The 9,176-nt window shown below is 40.6% G+C and overlaps 1 pseudogene; it reads right to left on the minus strand.

Moving 5' to 3' along the window:
* Window positions 1-27: 27 nt before the first annotated feature.
* On the minus strand, window positions 28-7,308 carry LOC129850493 (protein NLRC3-like; annotated as a pseudogene).
* Window positions 7,309-9,176: the final 1,868 nt, after the last annotated feature.

The following is a 9,176-nucleotide window of genomic DNA, read 5'->3' on the forward strand; positions in this document are numbered from 1 at the left end:
CAGTTAATTAGGATTGAAGAGACTTACATTTCCTCAGCCCTGATTTCAGCCTGCACTCTCCACCATGATCCACACTGTAGGAGAAACAGGTTATTGACTGACAAAGACCTAATAAAGCAGTCAACATTTAAACCATATTGTTGTGTTCTGGTGCACTATCCAAGTTCATTACTAGAGACATACAGGTATTCTATCCTACCTACTGCATACAGAACGGAGTACAATTCATTACTAGAGACATACAGGTATTCTATCCTACCTACTGCATACAGAACGGAGTACAATTCATTACTAGAGACATACAGGTATTCTATCCTACCTACTGCATACAGAACGGAGTACAATTCATTACTAGAGACATACAGGTATTCTATCCTACCTACTGCATACAGAACGGAGTACAATTCCAACAGGATATCAGAGATGCAGAAGAAGAGTATTCATGTGGTGATGATGTATGCTGTGTTGGAGTGCTCAGCCTGCTGGGTAAACTTCCTCTTAATTCTCCCATCATGCCGTCATGTTACTGACCCTACTACACTACATATGACACAACCGCTGCTCACTCTATTAGGACATCTATTCTGACTTACTTCAGCTTCATCAGTTTATATGTGGGATCCACCAGAGCAGCTGAAAGCAGTCCCCCTGCAGAGTCTCCTGGGTGATTGTAGCTCAGGTCCAGCTCTTTCAGGTGGGAGGGGTTTGACCTCAGAGCTGAAGACAGAGCAGCACAGCCCTCCCCTGTGACCAGACAGCCAGACAGCCTACAGAGAGACACAACAGCTGTCTAGGTTGGTGTACTGGTGTCAATCATCTTGTAGGACACCCATACATTTGTCCATGACACAAACATTGTGATAAAACATCAGATTTTCAGAGTATTTGTTTTACTAAGCTCAGTACCGACCTGACTGAAACAGCTGTACTTACCCCAGTGTGTGTAGTTTACAGTCTGGATCCTCCAGTCCAGCAGACAGCAGTGTAACTCAGCTCAGTACCGACCTGACTGAAACAGCTGTACTTACCCCAGTGTGTGTAGTTTACAGTCGGGATCCTCCAGTCCAGCAAACAGCAGTGTAACTCAGCTCAGTACCATCCTGACTGAAACAGCTGTACTTACCCCAGTGTGTGTAGTTTACAGTCTGGATCCTCCAGTCCCGAAGACAGCAGTGTAACTCCTGAGTCCTGCAGGTCATTGTCCCTCAGCTCCAGGTGTTTCAGTTGTGAGTTGGGTGAACTCAGGACTGAGGCCAGATCTGAACAGCAACTCTCTGTCAGACCACACTGACCTAGACTAGAGGGCAGAAGAGCACATGATTAACTTATTATGGCTGCAAGGCAAAGTGTTGAGTAGCCAGTGAAATCGTGCCCATTTCAAACGGCCTCCTACTCAAATCTTGCTCGTACAATATGAATATTATTATTCTTTTTGGATAGAAAACACTTTCTAGTTTCTAAAAGAGTTGGAATTATTTCTCTGAGTGAAACAGAAATCCTTCTGCAGCACTTTTCCTGACCAGGAAGTGAAATGTCAGAAATCGATGCTCTTTTCAACTTGATGCCTATACATGGTCTTGACACTTAGGAGTCTGCTGACACTCTATACGCCTTCCTATTGGTGTAAAGAGGATGTCAGAGAAGAAATTTTTGTGCTCATCTTGTTCTGTGGTGGAAAAAAACCTATTTCTTTGACGTGACCGTCCACTTCCGGTACTCTGAAGGAAGTGGGATTGACTTCTGTTTTGCCTTGGTAACGAACGGCTAACGTCTCCGGCTCTAATTTTTTTTGATACATGTGACCATATCATCGTAATGTATGTTTTTTCAATATAGTTTAATCAGATTATTGAAACTTTATTCGGGAGTTTTGCCGTGTTCCGTCCTCTGACTGTGTTTACGTTGGAGAAATTTATGCCACTCGGCTAGTGCCAATGCTAATTGAAGAGGGAAATTTGCCATTCTGAATCAAAACAACGACTCATCTGGACAGAGGACACCTTATTCAACATTCTGATGAAAGATCAGCAAAAGTAAGAACCATTTTATGATGTTATTTCATATATCTGTCGTGCATGTGAACTGGCCGTGGGCGCCCAATTGTGTCTGTCTATTGTAGCTACGCTAATATAGCGATACATTTTGTTTTCGCTGTAAAACATTTAATAAATCGGAAACATTGTTTGGAATCACAAGATGCCTGTCTTTCAATTGCTGCAGACTATGTATTTTTCAGAAATGTTTTATGATGAGTAATTAGCTATTTGACGTTGGTGTCTGTAAATATTATGGCTGCTTTCGGTGCAATTTCGGATTGTAGCTGAAATGTAAACTATGGTTTACACATGAAATATGCAAATTTTTCGAACAAAACATATGCTATACAATAAATATGTTATCAGACTGTCATCTGATGAATTTGTTTTTGGTTAGTGGCTATTTATATCTTTATTTGGTCGAATTTGTGATAGCACCTGATGGAGTAAGAAACTGATGGAGTTAGAAAAGTTGTGTCTTGCTAACGTGGTTAGCTAATAGATTTGCATATTTTGTCTTCCCTGTAAAACATTTTAAAAATCGGACATGTTGGCTTGATTCATAAGATGTGCACCTTTCATCTGGTGTCTTGGACTTGTTAATGTGTGAAAGTGAAATATTTAAAAAAAATAGATTTTGAATTTCGCGCCCTGCACTTTGAGCTGGATGTTGTCATAAGTGTACCGGTGTCGGGCTGCCCCCGTAACAGGTTAACACATGTTTAAACCTGTCTAGCCCCCGGGTTCCGCTAGCGGAACTCCTCCCACATTCCACTGAAAAGGCAGAGCGCGAAATTAAAAAACATTTTTTAGAAATCTTTAACTTTCACACATTAACAAGTCCAATACAGCAAATGAAAGATAAACATCTTGTGAATCCAGTCAACATGTCCAATTTTTAAAATGTTTTACAGCGAAAACACCACGTATATTTACGTTAGCTCACCACCAAATAGAAAAAAGCATAGACATTTTTCACAGCACAGGTAGCTTGCACATAACCAACAAAACTAACCAAGAACCAACCAAACTAACCAAGAAACAATTTCATCAGATGACAGTCTTATAACATGTTATACAATAAATCTATTTTTTGTTCGAAAAATTTGCATATTTGAGGTATAAATCAGTTTTACATTGCAGCTACCATCACAGCTACCATCAAAAATAGCACCGAAGCTGTCACGTTCCTGACCTGTTTTATGTTATTTTTGTATGTGTTTAGTTGGTCAGGGCGTGAGTTTGGGTGGGCATTCTATGTTTTGTGTTTCTATTTTTAGGTCACTTGTAATTAGCCTTAAATGGTTCTCAATCAGGGACAGGTGTTTGACGTTTTCCTCTGATTGAGAACCATATAAAGGTTGGCTGTTCACAATGTTTGTTTGTGGGTGATTGTCTTCCGTGTCTGTGTATGTTGCACCACACGGGACTGTTTCGGTTTGTTCGTTCATGTATGTAGTCTGTTCCTGTTCGTGCGTTCTTCGTCTATTGTAAGTTCTCAAGTCAGGTCTGTCTACATTCGTTTATTTGTTTTGTAGTTTATTCAAGTGTTTTTCGTATTTTCGTGTTTCGTCGTTTGTTGAATAAACTTCATTATGTATTCACAACCCGCTGCATTTTGGTCCTCCGATCCTTCTCTCCTCTCCTCGTCCGAGGAGGAGGAAGAACTAGACACCCGTGACAGAAGCAGCCAGAGTAATTATAGAGACTCATCATAAAATATTTCTGAAAAATACATGGTGTACAGCAAATTAAAGACAAACATCTTGTGAATCCAGACAATATTTCCGATTTTTTTAAGTGTTTTACAGAAAAAACACAATATAGCATTATATTAGCTTACTACAATAGCCTACCACACAACCGCATTCATTCATTCAAGGCACGTTAGCGATAGCAATAGGCACATTAGCGAATGCGAATAAACCAGCAAAATATATACATTTTTTCACTAACCTTCATAAACTTCATCAGATGACAGTCCTATAACATCATATTACACAATACATATATGGTTTGTTCGAAAATGTGCATATTTAGAGCTGAAATCCGTGGTTATACATTGTGAAAACTTAGCATCTTTTTCTCAGAATGTCCGGATATATTTCTGACACTCACCTATTCTGACCAAATTACTATTCATAAACTTTACTAAAAAATACATGTTGTATTGGAAATGATCGATACACTAGTTCTTAATGCAATCGCCGTGTTAGAATTCTAAAAATAACTTCATTACAACATGCAGCTTACGTTATAGCGAGAGAGAGCCCAAAATCTGGGCGCAAACTAAAAGTAAACATGTTCAACAGATATATGAAATAACATCATAAATGGGTCCTACTTTTGATGATCTTCCATCAGAATGTTGTACAATGGGTCCTTTGTCCAGAACAATCGTTGTTTGGTTTTAGAATGGCATTTTTCCCTCTCGAATGAGCAAGCAAATCTAGCCAAGTGGCGCTAAGCTCTCCTTCGTCACCAAACGCAAAGAACGCAACACGCCTAAACTCCCGAAAAAATTTCAATAATCGGATAAAACTATATTGAAAAAAATACTTTACGATGATATTATCACATTTATCAAATAAAATCAAAGCCGGAGATATTAGGCATCTATAGCGAATGCTTTCCAGAAGCCAATACTGGTGACCTTTAAACGCTTCCTGAACAAAGGAATTCGGAGGGTCATGTCATTCGAAGCACTCTCTTTTGACCATAGAAATACCTAGAAACCCCATTTCACCTCTCACAGCCTATTGACATCAGTGGAAGGCGTATGAAGTGCATGTATAGTCATACATTCCAAGCAAATTAATAGGGAGGCCCTGGAACAGAGCCTCGATTTCAGATTTTTCACTTTCTGACAGGAAGTTTGCTGCAAAATGAGTTCTGTTTTACTCACAGATATAATTCAAACGGTTTTAGAAACTTGAAAGTGTTTTCTATCCAATAGTAATAATAATATGCATATTGTACGAGCAAGAATAGAGTACGAGGCAGTTTAAATTGGGCACGATTTTTCCCCAAAGTGAAAATAGCGCCCTCTATCCTCAACAGGTTTAAAACATCCACATAATAACTCATACTTAAGAAAGTTAACTCACACTAGTGTCTGTATGTTGCAGAGTGCACTGGTTAGTCCAACACGGAGCAGCTCCACTCCTCTGTCTTCCAGGTTATTGTAGCTTAGGTTCAGTTCTCTCAGGGGGGAGTTTGGTGTCTGCAGAGCTGAGGCCACAGTCTCACAGGATTTATATGTGAGTTTACAGCCATCCAGTCTGGAGAGAGGGGATATGGCGATACACTGTCAAATATGCAAAGCTTTAAGAATAATGAGATGCATTAACAGCATAACAGAAGGACATGATTAAACAATGTTAAGTACATACTAACTCAGTCAAGATATTTAACTCACACTAGTGTCTGTATGTTGCAGAGTGGACTGGTTAGTCCAACAAAGAGCAGCTCCACTCCTCTGTCTTCCAGGTCATTGTAGCTGAGGTCCAGTTCTCTCAGGGGGGAGTTTGGTGTCTGCAGAGCTGAGGCCAGAGTCTCACAGAATGTATATGTGAGCTTACAGTGATCCAGTCTGGAGAGAGGAGATAATCTGTTAGATATACAAATCCTTCATTATAATGATACTGTAAACATCAACTCAATCACAGAACTTACAGTGCTCTCCTGCAGGTTTTCACTACCGGCAGCAACCTCTGATAACCTTCCTTTGATGTGTTGTATGTCTTCAGGTCAAACTCCTCCAACACCTCCTCTGACATCAGTAACAGGTAGGCCAGGGCTGAACATTGGTCAGGTTTTAGCTCTGTTTCTGAAAGAGTTCCTGAATGCAGGGAGGTCTGCATGTCTTCAACTAGAGAGTTGGCACCAAGTTCATTCAGACAGTGGAACAAGTTGATGATCCTCTCTGGTGAGGATTCCCTTTTGATCTTGTCTGAAAGGTACCTGACTGTTCTCTCAACTATTTCCTCATTGCTCTGTGTTGTACTTCCTGTCTGTGTCAGAAGGCCTCTTAACAGATTCTGATTGGACGCCAGTGAGAGACCCAGATGGAAGCGGAGGAACAGGTCCAGGTGTCCATTCTTACTCTTCAAGGCCTGGTCCACTGCGCTCCTGTGTAAGTCAGACAACTGGATTGACTCCTTCTCTTCATCATCACTAGTGGGGGAGAACACATTTTTCTTCTTGTCCAGACATGATTCTAAAGCATGCACTGCTGCTAGAAACTCCTGAATGCTCAGATGCACAAAGCTGTAGACCTTCTCTTGGTACAGCCTAGATTCTTCTTTAAAGATCTCTGTACACAATGCTGAGTACTCTGATGCCTCTGTGACATCAAGGCCACATTCTCTCAGGTCCTCCTCATAGAAGATCAGGTTGCCCTTCTGCAGCTGTTGGAAAGCCAGCTTTGCCAGTTTCAGGATCATCTCTTTGTCTGACTGAGACAGTTCCTTTGGGTTTGTCTCTGTGGCTTTGTTGTACTTCTTGTTCTTCACAATGATTTGGATGAGAATGAAGTGTGAGTACATCTGGGTTGAGTTTTGGGGACTTCATCCTTCTCTGCCTCTTTCAGTATCATCTCAAGGACAGTGGCTGATATCCAACAGAAGACTGGCATGTGGCACATGATGTCGAGGCTCCTTATTGTCTTCATGTGTTTGATGATTTCATTGGCCACATTCTGATCTGTGATTTTCTTCCTGAAATACTCCTCCTTCTGTGAATCATTGAACCCTCGTACCTCTGTTACCTGGTCAACACACTCAGGAGGGATCTGATTGGCTGCTGCAGGCCTTGAGGTTATCCAGAGGAGAGCAGAGGGATGCAGATTCCCCTCGATGAGGTTTGTCAGCAGCACATCTACTGAGGTTGGCTTCGTGACATCACAGCACTTCTCATTGTTTTTGAAGTCTAGAGGAAGTCGACACTCATCCAGACCATCAAAAATGAGAACGGTTTTGGTTTCACCATCTTCAATGCTGTCAATCTCTTTCAGCTCTGAGAAGTAGTGGGAAAGAAGTTGCATCAGACTGTATTGGTCCTTTTTCAGGTTCAGATCACGGAAAGGAAGAGGAAACATGAAATGAACATCCTGATTTGCTTTTCCCTCTGCCCAGCCAAGGATGACCTTCTGCACAGAGACTGTTTTTCCAATGCCAGCGATTCCTTTTGTCAGCACAGTTCTGATAGGTTTGTCTTGTCCAGGTAAAGGCTTGAAGATGTCGTTGCATTTGATTGATGTCTCTTGTGTGGTTTGTTAAAACACACAAGAAAAAACAACTAAAACAGAAAATACAACTGTCGTGTCTTTGACTATGCCAGATTGATTGCTAAGTCATGCTATTCTATAAAATAATTTCTCCGTAATTAATATTACCTAATTGAACTAATCATGTAAATATTAATTAACTAGAGAGGGACACCACGAAAGAATATTTATAGAGCTGTTATCTTTCGAATAAACTCTTAAAGATTTAGTAATATTTTACTAAATAGCAGTCACATTAATCGTCATTTTATTCAGTCTCATCTGAAAGTTGTAAGTCCTTGGTTATCTGCACGAATCCTGGCTAACAAGTTAAATCAGCAATACAAAATTGGGTTTAATTATTTATTTACTAAATACCTAACTAATCACACAGAATCACACATATACAATTAAATCATAACTTGATCACAACTTACGTCATACAAAAAAACGTCCCTAGCGGGCGGGATAGATATGACAGCTTGTTACACAAAGGGAATGGCCTAAGTCTTAGTGAAAGAGCGGGAGACAGGAACAGAGGCGAAGCTGTGCTATCGTAAATACAGTATCTTATGCATTCTAAATTAACGTCCATTTGAAAAAGAAAATGCAATAAATATTTACTCTGAGCTGCGCTTCAGTAGGTTGGTGGAAGATGGAAGACCGTATCGCCAACCCGAGTCCTCTTTCCTTTGGAGAATGTCTCTGGTAGTCACGGGATACGTTATAGTAACGTTGTGGGTAGTAGGCGGGATACTCGGACTGTCCTTCCTAACCTGCGTTTCACTGTTGCTAACTCAACGGTTAGGAGATATCACTTCTGTAGTGAATACGAGTTCAAAGTTCATACCATTCACAATCAAAGTCCATGCTGATGTTGGCTTGGTTCTGTAGTTATTATCTGAACGATTCTGACACAGGACCGTCATCCTGGTGTACCCGGAACAGGAAGTTATATTCTCGTCAATGGCTTTATATAGTGGAGGGAGAGGGGTGTGTCTGAAAAGTTTATAACCCAGGTCTCTTCACAGGGGCGGGCCACTGTGAGCAGAGGAAAACTTATGAAAGCACAGATCTCTCATTTGGAAGCTAAAATTACATTTCACCTCTTCACAAATAATGTCATATTCAAACATTTCAAACAATTAAACAACAATTCCATGTGAATCCGATACCTCTGACATTTATACTTTCCACAGTAGAGTTTATGTCATTCTATCATTGATGAGAATGTGTCAGAGGGCAACCGAACTGACATAATAAACCTTAAGTACCACCGCATATGTTCAGTTGGTCGGATTACGAGAATATAGTTCATTTCCCCCCAACTTCTGATGTCCCCAGAATCTCTATGTTGACCAAGGGGTTTTCTTATGTCACATCAGTAGGGAAGAGGAACGGGGGAGGGGGGGAAAGAGGTATTTATGACTGTCATAAACCTACCCCCACTGCCAACGTCATGACACAACTAAAACAGTCTATATTCTGTCATGTCTTTACCTACTCCTCCATTCAGACAGTTTCTGACAAACTAAGACAGTCTATAATCTGTCATGTCTTTGCCTACTCCTCCATTCAGTCTATATTCTGTCATGTCTTTACCTACTCCTCCATTCAGACAGTTTCTGACAAACTAAGACAGTCTATAATCTGCCATGTCTTTACCTACTCCTCCTTTCAGACAGTTTCTGACACACTAAGACAGTCTATATTCTGTCATGTCTTTACCTACTCCTCCATTCAGACAGTTTCTGACAAACTAACACAGTCTATAATCTGTCATGTCTTTACCTACTCCTCCATTTAGACAGTTTCAGACAAACTAACACAGTCTATAATCTGCCATGTCTTTACCTACTCCTCCATTTAGACAG

The sequence above is a fragment of the Salvelinus fontinalis genome, unplaced genomic scaffold, assembly GCF_029448725.1.
Source record: "Salvelinus fontinalis isolate EN_2023a unplaced genomic scaffold, ASM2944872v1 scaffold_2077, whole genome shotgun sequence".
In the NCBI taxonomy this organism is placed as follows: Eukaryota; Metazoa; Chordata; class Actinopteri; order Salmoniformes; family Salmonidae; genus Salvelinus; species Salvelinus fontinalis.